Source organism: Callospermophilus lateralis, chromosome 11, assembly GCF_048772815.1.
Source record: "Callospermophilus lateralis isolate mCalLat2 chromosome 11, mCalLat2.hap1, whole genome shotgun sequence".
In the NCBI taxonomy this organism is placed as follows: domain Eukaryota; kingdom Metazoa; phylum Chordata; class Mammalia; order Rodentia; family Sciuridae; genus Callospermophilus; species Callospermophilus lateralis.
In genome coordinates this window covers 68,307,043-68,326,454 of record NC_135315.1, presented here as the reverse complement: position 1 = coordinate 68,326,454, position 19,412 = coordinate 68,307,043, and the positions used below count along the sequence as shown (strand labels likewise).

The following is a 19,412-nucleotide window of genomic DNA, read 5'->3' as shown; positions in this document are numbered from 1 at the left end:
CCTGCCTAAGCCCCGCAGCCAGCAAGGGAAAAAACTGGTATCCCCTTCAGTCAAGAGCCATCCTCTTCCACTGAACTATTGTCTCCATGAATCAGAGGGATCTCTTCTCACACAACCACAGAATTTAGAGGAGGAGGGCATCTTAAGAAGCTCCTTATAACAACTATCTGGGGCGAAGAACAATGAGCTGAGAGGACAGTGATTTTGCATGGGTCACACAGAGAAGGAATGGCAGAGTAGAATGTCTGCTCCCAATCTGGCATCTTAAAAATATTATCTGGTAAAGAACTGATGGTCCAGGTGGGAGTTTTACTGGTAGCTTCTCAACTATCAGTCTTTGACCTCCTAGGATCAGTCTAGTTTGCGTGTTATCTTCCTCTTCTCTCATTCCTTCACATCAAAGGCCCTCATCCACAGTGCAATGTCAATCCTCTGGAAGAGGGAGGAGCCCAGCTGTTTCTATGCCTCCTTTCATATCCTTGTCCTAGGCTCAGAGCTAGACAGACCCACAGATAACATTTAGGAACACAGAGCACCCCACTTCTACTGACAGTAAATGGCTCATGAACCCCTGAGCCTCCCATTCTTGCTCACGTTCTAGACAACTCTTGTCTTCTAGCCTGAAAAATGCTTTTATGAACTCTCAATTTCCCCACAGTCTCCCCATCTGCTCAGGGCCTCTGTGCTCAGTCCTTAAGTTGGAACACAAGAAAAGAAAAACCAGGAATTAGTCTAAACTTCAGAACATTCTGTGTAGCATGGTTCTGAGGGTCACTGCTGACGACGGAGGGCTGACAGCCACATGTACAACTTTCTACAGCCACTTGGGCCTTTCCCCAAGTGCAAGAGTACAGCAATAAACCGCAGCTTGACCTTTCTGCTCAGTCCCTTGGCTGTGTTTTGGGATGTCTCATCTCCCTTAGAGTTTGCTAGAATTGGCTGGAGAACAGTCCTTGACTCAAACAACTGAAAAATATACTTAACACTGCATTGATTTTCCATATAATTTTATAAGCACAAACATTCTCTTTCATTTCCTGACAAACAACTATATTCCCCAAAGTGTCCAATAAAAATCAGTAATTTGCACATCACTGTCTTCTCCAGTGGCTATTGTTTGAGGTTAGTCACCAAGGCCAAGGTCTTTCTCCTGCTGCCTCTACCCCTCTTTCCCTACCCCCAAACAAACCAGAAAGTGGAATGGGAAGTTGTTGGGGTGGTGGCTACATAGGCCTTCCTAACACTGTGTTCAATGTCCTTTTTGGAAAAAAGATAATTTTCAAGCAATACATAATTTCTCAAGCATGGAAAAAAGGAAGCTAGGGGCAAAGAAGAAAACTGCTACACCAGCCTCGGCACTGCCTCCAACTCTGAGATGCACAGCCTGCACCTGCTAACAACCCTCTGCCTCCCCTCAGGCTCACCCCACCCCTGAGCAACCACAACTCCGCCCCATTCTTTCCTGCAAAGCTAAGATGATTAATTCAATGACTGACAAGTGTCTGAATCCAAGTGGGCACCGGGTCCTCCATGGCAGGTGTTACGGACAGTTGCATCATAAGACAAGCAAAGGCAGGAGTGGAAACTGAAAGTGGGAGGTCCTCCTTGCTAAGATTCTTTTTGCTGTGCCCTCTCCTCCCAGCACTAGGGACATTTCTCGAATCTCCTCCTCACATCCAGGACAGCCTTTCCTCCCAACCAAACTGTCTGAAACAAGACCCAGGTAGCAGCACAGAAAGAAAGAGAAAGGTGTAGATTCTCACTCAGAAGCCAGTTCTCCTCTGTCCTGGAGACACACAATCCTCAGGAGATAGGATACTGTGGTTGCCAGGGGGACCCAAAATACCGGTTTGTCACAATCCTGAAGGAATTGGCTCCCAATGCAGAGACGGAAGATGTCAGTCATTCAAAACCTGATGTGGCTCAGCCTGAAGTGGAAAAAGAAGAAGCCAAAAAATAAAAATAAAAAAAAGCATTCCTCAGGAACGGGTAAGCAGAGAAGCATAGTAGTTATGGCCATGCACTCCCCCGCAAGAAACGCTAAAGCCCCATCAGTCCAGACTGAGCCAGGACCTTGTGTGTGGGTCGTGTCAGGAAGTGTGCATTCTTGCTTGGTGTTTAGGTGTTGTTGCATTTTTTTTTCCTCCCCTTTTCCCTGAGCCCTGGCACTGGGGAGTGTGGAATGGCTCAACCTGTTGTAATCGAACATGTGGGTTGCTGCTTGTTGCAAAGATATTGCAGCAGCCTCTTTATTACAGGAGGCTGTTCTTGGATGCTCAGAATTAATTTCCTTGTCTGTGGCTGCCTGCTTGTGCTCTTGGCTGGGGGTGGGGTGGGGTGCTGGGTAGGAGTACGGACTGTAGGAAAAAGGGGACAGTGGGCAGAAAGGGACTGACAGTGACTTGATGCTCCCCAGAGTTCCCATGTGCTGGGAAGCGTGGGCCTGAGGACCACCTGGGGTCTGGCACATGTCAGACAGGAGGACAAACCAAGACATTCTCTATGTATAGTTGGGCTCTAATATCCCTAGCCCTTAATCCTACCCCCAGAACTTTGCCTCCAACATAAATGATGACTCCTGGCATCTTAGGCTTCCCGGTCACAGCATACTCAGAAGGTAGCACAATCCAGCAGAAACAGCAAAGGCACTCACTCACCCACTTTTGGCTCATTCACTCACTTATGCATTTGCTCCTGCATGCATGCACTTGCAGTCCATTCCCGTACTCATTCATTCGTCCTTATGTTTATTTGTTCATGTATTAATTCTTTCATCCATTCTCATACTCGTTTGCCTATTCAATATTCACTCATTTGTATATATACTCATTAACAAATATTAATTTACATTATCACTCATCCACATGTTCATGCATTCTCTTATTAATCCATTCATGCAATCCATGCCCTAGCCTGTATGCATTCATTTTTGCGTATGTGCAACATTTGCTTTGCTTGCAAGTGCTAGTTCTTATATCTGTTCCATTTTTTCATTCAATCATTCATTTACTAACATTTAAATTTTTTCAATCATCTTTATGTGTACTTCTGTATGCACTCATTCACTTAACCTCTCATCTGTTTAAGACACATTCTAGGTTCTACTGTGTGTTTGGTGAAAAGAAGAATGAGGCACTCTTCCTGATGGAATTGAGGACAGAAGACTTGGCCAGACTAACATGAAGAGGAAGGCAATAGGTGCATAACATAGAAGTGGGCAGAGAGTGGCCAGAAGAGGTTGGTTGTAAGGAGGGCTGAGGGACCCAGTGGGGGGTGGGAGCATCTGACTTAGATTCAGATTGATTAATTAATTAATTAATTAATTAATTAATTTGGTTAGTGAACCAGACCAGAGGCCTTGAACTTCACTCTCCATTCATGATAGCTTTGCAGTTGCTTAATTATTCTCTCTGAAGCTCAGTCTCCTCATCTGTAAAATGGTGAGGAATACTGTGGATGGCTCTGGGTGGTTGGGAGGAATAGCTGGAGGTGACATATGTCGAGAGCCTCACAGATTAAAAAGGTGCTCTGTAAATGTTTATTTTCTTTCTGCTTCCCCTCTAAATTCCCTTTCCAAATCTCTATCAGCAAGTTCACCTTTACCTTCTCTGGGGAAAGTGCTGGAGAGCAGCCCTGCATCCAGGCTGCTGGTCAGGCTGGGAGAGCCAGAAGTTAATCTCCCAGAGGGTTTTAGATCTTAGAGGACGCTGGAGAAGGGCTGAGGGAAACTGTCACAGTCTTTCAGATGTAAAACCTGCCAAGTGAATTGGCCAAAGGAATCTATTAGCACAGGATTTGTACAAACCCTCTTCACCGGGTGAAAGGGGATGAAGGATTTTACTAAGCACTGAGTGAGATCAGAGTTTGGGAGCCACTTTAGAGGGGATGACGGGAAAGGGAGGGGAGGGTTCTGGTTGGCTCAGGGGGTGGGGTGGGGGTTCTTCTTCTGCAGATCTGAGGGGGAGGGGAAGCAGAGAAATTTGCCCTCTGTCCACACCATGTGTGGACACTACCGATACATCCTCTCACTTGTTTCTCCCAGCAGCCTCATGAGCCAGAAATTATTACAAATGAGGAAACTAAGAGACTCAGCAATTTGTTCAAGGTCACACAACTAATAAGTGGTAGAAGCAGAATTGAAATGTAGGTCTGATGGACTCCAAAGCCTCTGCTTTCATCCACTGTCTCATGTTCTCATGAAGGGTTTCTACCCTCTGTGGATAATTTTTTAAAGGTTCATTTAATTAGAATATGAAGGGTCATTGTCTAAAGATTTCTTACTATTTTTTATAAGTGAAACTTGAAGTGTGAATGGCAGTAGGCCAAAGTCTGCAAGGGAATACACAGGGATTTTAATATCAGAGTCATGTACAATACATGTGTATGGTATATATCATTTTCATTTTTATTGTGAAATACTCTGAGTAGTGGGAAACATAAACATGATATCAAACACAAATGGCTCCATGGTTTACCATCTTGCTCCAAAGCTAGGGTTCTGGGGCTGGGGCTATCTTGGAAGAACTGGTTTTGTAGCCTAGGCTTTCAGTAAAAAATTGTTTGGTGCTGGTGTTCCAGATGTGCAGCCACAGACATGGCAAGAACAGGAGTAATCAGAGGGCTATTGCTTGGCAGGAGGGTCTGTGTTATGAATAAATTGTGCCTAGCAGCTCCTATACCTTAGGATGTGACTGTATTTAGAGACAGGGCCTTCAAGTAGGTAGAAACAGAGACCCTGTCTCAAAATTTTTAAAAAAAGGGCTGGGGATATGGCTCAGTAGCTAAGCACCCCTGAGTTCAATATCCCTGGTACAAAAAAAAAAAATAAGTTACATTAAAATGTGCGCCTTCGAAGCTGGGCATGATGGTGCATGCCTCCTCAGGGGTGGGAGGCTGAGGCAGGTGGATCTCAAGTTCAAAGCTAGCCTCAGCAACTTAGTGAGGCCTTAAGCAACTCAGTGAGATCCTGTCTCTAAATAAAACTCAAAAAAGGGCTGGGGACGTGGCTCAGTGGTTAAGGGCTCTTGGGTTCAATCCCTGGGACCAAAAAATAAAATAAATTAAGAATGAAGGCCTTCAGATGGGTCCTAGTCTAATCTGACTTGGGCCCTTCTAAGAACAGAAGACCAGGACATAAAAGTGACACCAGGGGCTCCTTTGCAGTGGGTGACCTGTGAAGAGGCAACAACAGGGCAGCCATCTGCAAGCCAACCAGAGAGAGATCTCAGAGGAAACCTCCCTGCTGGCACCTTGACTTGGACTCCAGCCTCTAGAACAGAGAAGGAAATGTCTGCTGTTGGTGCCACCCAGGCTGTGGCGTTTGTTTTGGCAACCCTAGCCAGCAGATTCTCCCCTGGTTCAGTCAGGGAAGAATCTGTGGGGGTCCAGGACAGGGAGGGTGACTTGGGGACATGGGGAACAGTGGCCATGCACAATCAGTAGGGAGGAACTTCAGCATCTTAACAACTACCAAAACCCACCTGGGGCACACTGCTGAATCAGCCCTGAGCACATGTGACATAAACAAAGGGGAAGGAAAGGGGAGAACTTTCCCAGTGAGACAGTCTTAAGTAACCAGAGACAGAGTACCGCACAGGGGCAGGAGGGGTAAACACCCATACCCTCCCCCACCCAGGGAGATCTCAGGTGGGGAAAGCATGAAGACCTCAGGGGGGCTGAGCACACTGGCTGGTTTTATTTCCTGAACCCTCCACTAAAACTATAGGAGTTTTGATTGTTTCTAAGACATAATCTGATGAAGACAGGGAGACTGGGAGTGAAGAGATCCACAGTAGCTAACAGCAGGTGACAAGGGACTAGAAAGCCCATTCTGAGTCAGTGGAGGGGGAAGCTGACAGTTGTCCCAATTTCCACTGTCAGACCTGCAAATAGCTCAGGAATTGGCAGCTCCAGGTACTTTTGGAACGCAGAGTGGGAAGAAGTTTGATCCCTGGAACCTCTGCCTCACTTTACCTTTCTGGGAGATTTCATTGCCCACCCAAGGGGGAGCATGCAACAGCGGCTCAGCCCTGCAGGGCGCCAGGTAGAGCTGAGGCAGAACACCACAGTGAACAGCAGGAGGCGACGTGCATATCTGCTCACAGAAAGCAAGATCTGCCCCACTGCCAGTGCCTGGCCACAGGCCAGACCAGCTTATTACTGCTGCCATAATTGCCACCAATTAGTGAATTAAAACAACACAGCTTTATTATCTTATGGTTCCAGAAGTGAGAAATCTGATATCAGTTCCAAGGACTAAAATCAATGTGTTGGCAGGGCTGTGTCCCTTCTGGAGGCCTAAGGCGAATCTTGTGCCTTGCTTTTCTCAACTTGTCAAGCTGCCCACATTCCTTGGCTCAAGCCCTCCTCACTCCAACCTCTGCTTTGTGATTGCGTCTCCTCCTTGGAGTCTGAGCCTCTTGCTTCTTTCTTATCACAATTTCTAATTACGGTGGACCCACTGGAGGATCCAAGATACTCTCAAGAACTCTCAAGAACCTTAATTTGAAGACATCTTCAAAGTGTCCTTTGACATCTAAGTAACATATTCATAGGTTTTAAGGATGAGTGCATGGGCCTTTTTATTTTGTTAACCACATAGGGCATCAAAAGATCTACTCTGGGGGTCTAGTTAATCTGACCCAAGAAGAAGGGACTAAAGGGACTGATGATAGGGTTTCCCAACACTTGACTATGCCAGCTCTCCTATGGCAACACTTACATAGACAAACTCCACCTGCGTGCTCAAGTAACTTTCCAGCCTTAAACATTAGCAGACATCTGGGAAAACCATTAGCATGGAAGATGGAGACCAAAATGGAGAAAGGAGACCCAGGGAGATGAAGTCCATGTAGGGAATTGACAATGTGTAAAGAAAATGGTACACATTAGAAGGGTTGGAAGAGAAAGCTGAGATCTTTTAGGAAATAACGCAATAACTAAATACAAAACCAAGGAAGTGAAAAATATGGGAGAAAAGTATGCCGGCATACTAACTTAAGAGATTCCACATTTAAATGATAGGAGTTCCAGAAAGGAAAGCATAGAAAATGGGTAAGGAAATCATCAGTAAAATTATTTAAGGATGTTTTCCAGAATCTAAGGGCATGTGCTTTGAGATCTAAGGGTTCATTGATTGCCTAGATAAAACTATACCTACTCAAGGTACATCATTGTAAGATTTCACAACTTTGGGGACAAGAAGAGTTCTCAAAAGCTTCCAGAGAAGAAAGGGCACCAGGTACAGCTGAGGCAGAACACCACTCTGCCCTGAGAGGAGGAATCTGAAAATCTTTGGTCAGTTCAGTATCACTGTTGGAAACTGGAAGGCAAATGAGTGATACCTTCAAGATCCCAAAGGAATCACTTCCAACTCAATTCTGTGTGTGTGTGTGTGGGGGGGGCGGCGGGATGCAATAGGAAGCCAGGAGAAGAGGGGTAGAGTTGAAGACAGCGGTATCCCCAACTAGAGGACATCAGTCCGGGAAGAGAAGGCCAGAGGACTCAGGAGAATGACCACATCCTAGTCCCAGCCCCTCCCAGCCAGTAGCTAGAAGGAGACATCTTGTCATCTCTTAATAAGCCTGAAGTTGCCTTTGTTGCCAAAGATTCAAGAGAAAAGTTTTGTACGGTGATCCAGCACCTACGTAGATGGACTCAATCTCTGAGTCTTTCTCTGTTATTTGGTTCCCTTTTTACAGATCTGCCTCAGTTTCCCCTCTGGTATTCTAGGTCCCCAATGACCCACATCCCACCCATTGCCTGGGGCACTGCCTCCCTGACCACCTCTGCCTGTGCCAATCTTTCCCCAGGTGGGGCTGGAGACTGCTTGCTGGGCTCCAGCCATGCGTGAGTAGCTCACTCTGTGATGTTGCTGTGGAGGTTTCCACAGGCCCATACACCCACTTGCAGGGACCATCTATCTGATGTTCTGAGGTGTCTCCTTTGGTCAATGCACTCTGGGCTGGGAACTCTCCACGCCTCAGGATTATCCTCTGCACCAGAATCTTTGCCCAGTCCCTACTCCAGGTCTCTTCCTTCATTCCCCTGACTGGGGGGGGGGCGGCGGCGTATAGCCCAGGACATATCGTGCCAGAGCACCTTGGCATAGAACACCACTGCCTTTTTGTACCAATACCCTCTTGCTTTCAGATCCTAAAATAGAAACCCAAACCTGAAAATGAGGCTAAGTGGGAAAATGAAGACCCACTCAGCCTATATTTGCCTGGCCAAGTCCTCACCCTTTGCTGTCTACCCGGAGATCACATTTGAACATTGAAGAGTGAGAGGGACATTTATTATGACAGTCATCTTGAATCTACCCTAATTTTAAAAAGAAAATTATTAGCAAACACCAATTAGATAGTGTTATGAGCTATGAGTGGTACAAATTACTTATACATACTTCACTGCCAACCATGACATATCAGTTTCAATATGATTTATTAGGAGGCCAAACACCCTTTCTGTTCTATTTCATGATGTTCCCAGAAAGATGCCTATTGATTGAAGAGAGGGTTAGGTGATAGAGTAAAATCCAAAACTACTAGTGGATACCAGTTTCAAGGAAATTCATAGTATACCTGCTATGTACCAGATGCTGAGTTATAGGATTTTAAATGCCCCGTCTGATTAAATTATGAAGGTGAGAAAAATTGAAATTATTATTATGAATTATAGCCACTGGTAAACTGTGTACCATGTGTCTCTCAGTCACCCCTCCTGTTTTGCACCTCTGAAGTAGGGGCAACATTTTTCAACCCAGCCAAGTCACCAAAGGTAAAGGAATTCATAGTCAACCCTGAATGAATTCTAGTCTCTTATAACTATTGCTGCTGAAATTATTCTTCTTGGAACGGCACTTTCTAGGTTTTAAAGAATTTCAAATACATTATATAATTTTATCCTCCCAGCATTTCAGGAGGTAGTCAGGAATTAAAACTCTCCTGGCATTTTTGGCAGTGCCATTGGCAAAAGGAAAGTATGATGTCAACTGGAGGTGTTTGGCATTTTGAATCTACTAGGAATGTGTCAATTTTCCTGGTAGGTAGGAAACTGAAATCACTGAGATCTTGGACCAGTATGTTCAAATGTGTCAATGAGTACACATGAATTTTCTCCTTGAAAAGTTCTATATTTGGATACTAAAAGAGGAGTAGGGTTGGTTTGTTCTCTTCCGTGGATCATGAGCTCCCTAACAAGGGCTGTGCCTTCCTTAGGTCAGTGTCCCCAGAGACTAATGCAGTTCCTGGAAAAGAGGAGGGGGCTCACAAAGGGTCCAGTGACTGACCGACAGACTGACTAATTGACCCAATGACTGACAGAATGATGGAGTAGATAAATACAGGAAAGATACAGGAGACTGGCCTGGTACATAGGAAATTGAGATCACCAAGATTTGGGGCCAGTATGCTCAAAATGTGATAAATACAAACTGAGAAGTCCCCAGCATAAAAAATTAGAATTTTTAAACTGGGAAAAGAAGAGATTAAAATGCATATGTAATTTGAAAATATGAATATGTATTTATTTATGAGCAAATAAAGCATTTTTTTCAGTTCTAACCACAAAATTTGACTAACATGTTTCCTTATTATGACTCTTGACACAAAAAAGTTTTTTGTTTGCTTGTTTGTTTTGTCTTTTGCTTTTTTTTTAAACAGGAAAGAAATCCTGAGAATTACCCTTGCAAGTTAAATACAATTTTTTATTTTACTAAATTTAAGTGATATCCTTCTTCCACAGCCAAATAGAGAAATCAGCCATCATTAATTACATTTTTAAACGTGGAACATATAGCCAATAGCAGGAACAACAACAGATTCACCTTCTACAAAGGTAAGTAACACCCTTTCTACTGGTTGATATTAGCAACCATACAGAAAACAACAATAATATATTCCACAGGTGCAGAAACTAAATGTGATTAGGCTCTGAATTGTTGGTAGAGGATATAAATAGAAAAATACAGACACACACATACACATAATTTTCACATGTAAAGTATTTTATGAACTATAGATGCTTTTTGTCTATTAGATGGCAGCCCATCTAATTCAACTCTATAGACAGCATTAAGTCACTCATTTAACAAAAGGTTAAGGGAGCTGAGAATTACCAGGCAATGTGCTTGATCCTGGAGGCATGTGGGCAAATGCTGAACTCAAGGTGTGCACAATCTAATAGCGAGAACACACCTGGAAATCAAAGTGTCTTAATGGTGAAATGACACTACAGATGATCCATGGCCTCTTCTTGCATAATCCTTCTCTTCATTTCCTCTCTGTCAATTTCATACTTAACCACAATTATGACAGTTCCCACACTGATAATATCCATCCAAGGGAGGGTGGCCAGACAAAGCACAGGATTCCCAGTTAAACTGAATTCCATAAAAATGATGAATGACTTGTAGTATAAGTATGTATTGTTTTAATTCTGGCAACTCTTTTCCTAGGCAAAAATCTACCATACAATCTTTTTCTCTTTCCAGATAAATAAAACATTGTTCTAGAAAGTTGTGGAACAATGCTAACTGCTTAAAATATAAATCATTAGACGAATGGCTTCTAGGAGCTAAGGTTATGTTGACTGCAAAGGGGTATGAAGAGATTATGATGATGATGATGATGATGAATTTTTTTGGTACCAGGGATTGAACTCAAGGGAACTCAAGCACTGAGCCATATCCCCAGCCCTATTTTGTATTTTATTTAGAGACAAGATTTCCCTGAGTTGCTTAGAGCATCACTGTTGCTGAGACTGTCTTTGAACTCACAATCCTCCTGCTTTAGCCTCCCAAGCCACTGGGATTACAGGTGTGCACCATCATGCCTGGCTAAAGAGATTTTATCTTAATTGTGGAGGTATTTTATGATTGCATGCATCTGCTGTAACTTATAGGACTCTATAATTAAAAAAGGGTAGGTTTAATTATAAGTCATTACCACCTAAATAAATACAACTTCTAAAATTAGTCAATGAATATATATATATATATATATATATATATATATATATATATATATATATATATATTTTTTTTTTTTTTTTTTTGCAAAGTTCTTTAATAGACATTAAAGAACAGTACCAGAAGATGACCAGATTCTGATGTCTGTTTCTGTGTTCAATCTCCCACAACATCACACCTTGCATAGCCCCCAGGGGCAGACTGAACACTGTAGGAGGAGGAAGAGGAAGGCGGGGTGGGGGGGAGGAGGAGAGAGAGGAAGAGGAGGAGAAGGAGCAAGAGTAGCTCCAGACAGAGGAAACAGAGAAGCAGTCCCTCTTCCCCATGGCCACTGGCCAGTCCAAAGTAAGTCTGAGTCAGAGACTCATATTATCTATGTCTATGACACAAGTGTTTTTTATGAAGATTCCCATTTGTCAAGGACACAGTATTGCTCAAGCAGCATCCTCTCTATTCAGAAAAACGGATGTCTTCTATTCTATTCAGAAAGATTCCAAGTGAAGTTTAGCAACCTCCACAATTCCCTGGCCCAACCCATGATCTTTCTCTAAGGTATATACTCTGTAGAGTTTCTCTTGCAGAGACATGAAAATAGTAAAGAATGGTGGGAGATAGTTTGCTGTGGCAGGGCTCATTCAATACTCCTTCCTCTGGGTCAAACTAGGAAAGAGGAACCAAGAAAGGTATGGGAGATAACATTAATTTTATGTTTGTATAGCACTGAGTACTGTGAGTTTTGTTTACATTATTTCAGTTAATCCTCATAATATCCTTGTGAAATAGATATACTAGCAATTAAATTTTACAAATAATTTTTTTTCATTATTACATGGATAAGAAGTAACAGATATGGGATTCAAACCAAGATTTGAGCCACTAACACTTGACTACAACTGTTATAGGTGGGGAAAAAGGAATAAATGAAGAAAATTTAATATCGAAGCACTTTAAATCCAAAAAATACCTCTCCTTCAAATTCCATCAATTGGACATTTGTACCTAAAACAGAAGCAGACACAGCACAGCTGCTTGATAAATACTTGTGAATGAATATTTTATAAAAGCTCTAAAAGAAAGGGTATGTGTGTGGGTGAAACAGATTCAGAGATCATAATGGCTTGACCTTTCTCAATTTTAGAAGTTGCAAGACAAGAGATCAATGTCACAAAAATGTAGGGGGAAATAATTTTCAGCCTCCCTGAATTCTTTATCCAGCCAAATTTAATCAAGTACAAGGGTAAATTAAAGATACTTTTAGATTTGTAAGATTTCAAAAATAAGCTATAGGATGATATATCGAAATAAAATGAGTAAGGAAAATTTTTTAAAAATAGGGAAGCATAAGTTCCCCAAAACAAAAATAAAACAAACAAAATAACCAAGAGAGTCAGCACATGGGGAAGACAAAGAGAAAATGTATAATGATAATTAGGGAAAAATTTAGCCTGTCATCATGCCGAAGTTTTGGAGTACAATTAGTTCAGACAGGGGCGTCTTCTCAAGTCTCCTATCAACATGGCTGAAGCTTGCAGTGGGCATCGGGGGAGGGGACCCCAAGGTTTCCAGGCACTTTCCAAACACAGAGCCATCCCCAGGCTACTTTTGGCTAAGAGCCTGAGATCCTCCTCTCTCTGCCACTTGTACATATGGGTCTAGGGACCATCGGAGTCTATATTGCTGCTATGAAGATCCTCTTGTCTTCTGACTTCCTCCCACTGTGGCCCACCACAACTGACCACTGATTCCTCCTCAGATGCTCCTGTGCTCAACTCCAGTCCTCTTCACCCTTGGACTCTATCTCACTGGTTTCCAGGTCCTCCAACTGGGCCTCAAGAAAGGGGCCTGCATTTTCCCAGTGGGGGACTAAAAGTCCTCTTGTCCTTTTCTGTGTCCTAGACCATGATCCTCTCTAAAATTCATGTCATTAGATAGATGTACCACCTCCTTATTGTAGATCTCAACCCCTCATTTATTGAAGATTTTAGGCCTGCCTCAATGACTCTCTTTACTGCACTTCCTATCATAATTCTCATGATTTCAGTATTGTAGCAACCCTTCCAGTACCCTGACTTCTCAGTTACTTGATCTTGTATCTTCCATTGATCTTGTCCTTTATTCCCTCTCAGCCATCCATTACTGTTACATTGCTGACTTTGTCATTACTAACACTTGCACTTGTTCCTTGATGATCTCAATTAAAAGTATTCCACTCTCCAATATATCTTATTTTTTCAGCTGATTTCCTTGGCGACTCCAATTCTCAATCATTCTTTTCATCACAATATTTAATACATTAACCACCATATCTTCATGCATCTTATCATGTTCTTAATTCCTTAATTATTATACAGCTTAGATTTATGGCCTGTCATTATAATAACTTTTTACATATACCCTAACTCCTTCAATCCTACCTCTCTCCCTCCCTAATCTTAAATAAAATTTATGCTAGCATTTGAACCTGGCTTAATACAGAATACTCAATTATGCTACCCAGTCTTACTTTAAATTTGCTACATTTACATAGCTAATTATCTTGTCTTTGTTAACTCAATCCATACCTTATCTTCCCTTACTTCCAATACTATTTACAAGATCCTCACTCTTAGATAATAATTTTTATTCTTAAATGCTTATAAAGTAGATACAACTCTAATAATAAAATGTTGGCATTCTCCCTCTGCCATATCAGTCAACAAACTTGCATAGTACTCATATTGTACAAGTTCCTTTCCTCTAACAGTGATCACCTCACTCCAATTTATGGTAAATCCTTCCATTGGTTCCCTTTTCCTCTTTCTGCTCTAGGGTATTGTTTCAGTAATTATCCTTTTTCACCTGCAATTGACTCTTAAATGAATCATTACCATTAGCATATAAAAATGACATATCTCCTATCTTAAATAACAAAACAAAAAAACCTCTATTGACTCTATGCCATCTAACTATCCCACAATTTCTGTAGTTCTTTTTTTTGCAACAAAACCCCCTCATATTCATGGTCTCCAGCTTCTCTACTCTGTTGAACTCACTTGAAGAAGGTTTTTTTTTTTTTTTTTTTTTTTTTTTTTTTTTTTTAAATACTGAAGATTGAATTCAGAGGCACTTAACCACTGAGCAACATGCTCAGCCCTTTTTGTTTTTTATTTAGGGACAGGGTCTCCCTGAGTTGCTTAGAGCCTTGCTAAGTTGTTGAGGCTGGTTTTAAACTCACAATCCTCCTGCCTCAGCCTCTGGAGCTGTTGGGATTACAGCCATGTGGCCATCATGCCTGACTTGAAGCAGGTTTGACCTTCACCACTCTACCAACCTGTTCTTGTCAAGGTCAATTGTGCCCAACATGTAGCCAAACCTAATGTTAAACATTGGTTCTTTCTTATTTTCCTCATTTATTTATGTCTCAGGGTCTAAGATCAATCCTCAGACATTTTCTCCATCTCCACTCACTACCTTGGTTATCTCATTTAGTGTCATTGCTTAAAATACCACTTATATGCTTCCTATTTATATCTCCAGCTTGGGTCTTCTTCCGCTTGAACTCCATATTCATTTCTAATCACTTACTAAACAACTCTATTTGAATGAATAGTATACATAAATGTAAAGTTTTCTCTAAAACCAAACTTTTGTTTTATTCCCCCAATCCTGTTCTTCCTATTCCAGTGAGTGGTGGCCCTGCTTTAGGAGTTCCTCAGCAGTAATCTTGGAGTTATCCTTGTCTTTTCTCTTTCTTTCATAACACTTATTCAGTCCAATAATAAACTGTGTTCAAATATATCCTGTAATCCAAGCCACTGTCTCTTACCTTGATTTTTGCTAAGGTTTTAAATAATAGTCATCCTTTTACCCTGTTGCTCACTTAATAGTATATTCTTTTTTTTTTGAGTTACAGTATAATCCATTTAATTGGAAACTACATACACTTACATCATTTTCTCTCATTTCAATCTTTTCCTCCAACAAAACAGAAGTTAGTATCAAGTTCATTTGATAGCACTTCCGTAATTTCCAAACACTTTAAATTAATGAGTAAGTTAACAGAGGCAAAATACCTGCTGCAGTTTGGATTTTAAATGTTCTCCAAAAGTGCATCTGTTGGAGGCTTGGACTTCAGCTCATGACATTACTGGGTCATGGTGGAACTTTGCATGGGACCTAGTGTGAGGTCTTCAGGTCTTTGGGGGCATGCCCTTGAAGGGCATCTTCCTCTTCCTAGCTTTCTGGCCAGAGATAAGCAGCTTTGTTCTACCACATGTTCTTTTGATATGGCACCATGGGCCCAAAACAACTGGGCCAACTGATCATGGATTGAAACCGCCAAAACAAAACTTCTCATCAGTTGAACATCTCAGATGTTTCTATAGTAACACAAAGCTAACACATTGCCCTTCAGTTAAACTTCCCCAAATCTCTTTCTTCATCAGTACCAGTACAATGCAAGTTGAGTACAAAAGTTAACATCAAGTTTATGGACATTCTCTTTATACAAACAGAAAAAGTAGCAGTGAAAAGGGAGTAATATTGACATTTAGAATTTCCCTTCCTCTCATGTATGTAGCAGATGCAGGGTGAGCACATTTCAGAATTAACTCCCTAATACGTTAGAGATACCCTTGAAGAATCTAACATGATGGTTTCACTATCCAGGAGATTATTACAGCCAGACGGATGTGAAGAAAGGCAGTTACTAACCAGGTCTCAGCAAGCAGAACAGCTGTCAGTTTATGACTCTGCTGCCACTAAAAGAACACAAAGAAAACATGCACCCCAATACATATAGGAATCCAATACCAGTGGTAGAAATTGTAACAGAAATATATTTCTCATGCAAAATAGGCCAAATGACAAATACCTGCACAATACAAATAAAGATCTGAAAATTAAACTTTCTCTTTTGGGGGGTACTGCCATGATTCTGTGGTTTTAATGGGTGTCATTCCCATGTTAAACTTGCAATTCTATAAAACCATGATTAATAGTATAGAAAGTATATTTTGGAAGAAACCTGGGTGTGTGAAAGATTGCTATGAAAAAAATGAAAACAGGAATGATAGAAGTATACTTTCTTTTATATACAAAAATGAAGGCCCAAAATATGGTTTGTTGAAGTAGCTATCAACAAGATGTTAAATTATTTTTCCTTTGCTTTGGTTAAAACAGCCTTGGAACAGCAGTCAGTTCCCCTTCTACTAACAGCATATAAACACAGTGACAGGACTACTTTTAGTACAGAATAAACAACTTTCAAGAAAAAAAATTAAATTAAATTAATTTTAAACTAAATTAAACATTTTTACCAATAAATAATTTCTTTTAAAGTAGCATCTTCATCCTACAATCCTACAATCTCGGGCAGAACATATACACCGATTTAAAAAATAAAGTTTCTCCCACAATAGTCATTACAGGTGTTAATGTAACAAGCTATTAAATGAAATTACTTTAATGTACTTAAAAAAAAATTCTAGCAACCAAACATGAATTTTAACAGTTGTCATTTTCAACAATTGTACATATTCTAAAATATTTGACTAATACTTTCTTACAGAACATAATTCAAACTATTGTTGGCATTTCAATATATTCCTAACGAAATGGTTAAAAGAACATTTAGTACACCAAATGTGAAACAGAATTTATAATTCTGATTTACAGCTAATAAAAGGCAATCAATTCCTATTTAAACTGTAACCAGTGATGAAATATACTTCAATAACAAACATTTGGTCTCACAATCTTTAATATTGGTTAAAAACAGTCTGATGTTTGTTGCTCATGGAAGTTACTTTAATCCAATGTGCAAAAAAGGTGCAGCCATCTGCTTTTACTTGAAATACATAAGACCAACACTACTATTTACACTTAGAAGATTTTTAAATTTATTAATTTAAGCAAGCATATTGCATCTCTTTTATGAATAAATCATGTGCCACAGAGAGCCTAAAAGCTGGATGACATTCCATTAAGCCACACAAATGTTTCTTGTCCTAATTTTGAACCTAAATATAAATCCAATTTCAAAATCAATTAAGAATTATTTTGATCTAATAAGTCTTGGAATTGTTGCACATATGAAAACCTTGTCTCTGAGAGCTTTCACTCCTCTCACCACTGGTCTACTCCACAAACTCCTTTTGTTGCAGGAGGACAATGCCCCCAAAAGAGGAACCTGTGAAGCCAGCCCTAAGCACCAGCATCCTGTGCGTTCACAGGATGATGCAGTACGTACGACTACAGCTTTGGGGGTAGACATGGGGCAATGGAAATGGATGAAGAAACACTTCAGCAAAGCAATTATTACCTGTGCACAAAAACAAGGTAAAAGAGTGACAGAAAAAGTGAACAAACCAAATATAAATCTAATACCATTCTGCATTTCCAGAACTTGGTTTCACACTTGCGCAGTGTTCTTGGTCAATCACCCACCAGCATTTTCTGGGTCTGTATGAAGAACGTTTATTAAGTTATTCAAACTGCTGTTTTGACCATAAGTCACATGTGACTATGACAATTAAGAAATCAATTTACTCGATTATTACTCTGTGCAGTGCACTCACAACGCGAGTGTAGAGGATTAAAAATAGAACAGAAGTCTCTCACCTCTAAACTGGACACAGGAGTTCTCAAATTAAAATCATAAAAAAGAAGGGGAGGGGAGCTTACTGGCAACAATAGACACTAGACAGGACACTGAAATGGTTTGGTCAGACTTAGGAACGTAATTTCCTTGACAAAGTTTTAAAAATACCTAACCAATACACTGCCTTATGTCTAGCAAGTACACTGCTCCATTCATTTCCATGAAAACATAATAACTGGCGTTCGCTGATCACGATCCATGTAGTCCCAGTCTCGGCTTCCCAGGCGTAGCACTCGGGTCCTGCCACCTCTAGCTACAGGCTATTGTCTCCAACTGCTGCTCGGCTTCTGCAGCCATGGCCGCAGCCTGCAACTGTTCAGTCTCGCTCTGGATGGCACTGGGGGTAACCTGGTTTCTCTCGCTGTGCATATTGTTCTCATGTCTCTTCAGATCCGATGCTTTGGCAAAGGCCTTGGTGCAGGAGCCACACACAAAGGGCTTTTCACCTCTGTGCCTCCTTTCATGGTCCTTAAGGTGGGACTTGTGTTTGAAGGCTTTGTCACACATGTGACATGCGAATGGTCTTTCATTACTGTGAACTCTCTCATGCTTCTTTAAGTCTGGGGCACAAATGAATTATTTTCCACACACCTCACAACTGTAAGGCTTATACCCTTTGTGGATTTTTAGGTGTTCCTTCAGGTGGGCCTGGGTGGTGAACCCTTTTGTACACATTTCACATACAAATGGCCAGTCTGCGGTGTGAAGTTTCTCATGCTTCCTCAATCTGCCTTCATCAGAAAATGTCTTACCACATGCTTGACAGGCAATCTGCTCCCGATGGTGACCATAAAGTAAGTACTCAAACTTCATGTCACTGGTAGCAGTCCAGCCTGGTGTCTGTTCATCTTTTACCTCACTCATTCCTTCATTAAATGTTAAGGCTTGAGGGGTCTGGGACCCCAAATCTTTGGACTCTGGGGTCTCCATGGATTCTACTTCCTGACCATAGCAATTTACTTTTCGAACTTCCTTGCTCCCCAACTCTTTCAAAATTGCTTCCTGAACCCTGAGTGTAGTCATAGGTGACTTGCCGTCCTCTTGACTTGGGGGGGGGGCCTTCTACTGTGTCATCTGAAGGACTGTCATCCTGATCCCTGATTTCTTCCACATCATCATCCTGAGCGTCAGCAGTATCTCCAATGGGGCGATTTATTTTGAGGCAATATTTACTCTTTGATTGGCCATTATTTTCATCAGGACTAGATACATCTCGCTTCTGAGAACAGAGTTTATCCAAAAATCTGATACCAAGAATCTGACCTGATGACATCATTACGTTAACATCTTCCTTTTTCACGGAGATCTTTGCTGTGTACATGTAGTTCAGGACCTCTTCAAATATATCAGAACGAAGAAAATCTATCTCTATTACTGAAGAACTATCTACCTCAATCTTCTTGAAAAGCTTTTTAAAGTAGGTGCTGCAGGCGGCAAGAACACATCTGTGTGCTCTGAATTTCACATCTTCAACCACAATAGCAATATCACAAAATTCTCCTTCCAGGCGTTGTTCATTTAGTGTTTTCAGAAACAGAGTTTTATGATCATCGTCATTGTATTTAATGGTTTCAGACATACTGATGAAAAACTCCATGAACAACTCAGGCAATTATCTTAATGCCTTAAACGCCAAAATCTTCAGATCAGAATAACTCTGATCAGGGTCACACCAGACCTGTGTGATATCGAGCACACTTGTCTTTAAGATTGAACTTGTGAAATTCTGGTATTTTATCTCTATCCCCACAGTCTCAAAGAAATTTAGCTTTTTAACTCTTAGCCGAAGAACTTTTTCCTGCA

General features: G+C 41.2%; 1 pseudogene; it reads right to left on the bottom strand.

Moving 5' to 3' along the window:
- Nucleotides 1–17,858: 17,858 nt before the first annotated feature.
- On the bottom strand, nt 17,859–19,307 carry LOC143410890 (zinc finger and BTB domain-containing protein 14 pseudogene; annotated as a pseudogene).
- Between the last annotated feature and the right edge of the window lie 105 nt (nt 19,308–19,412).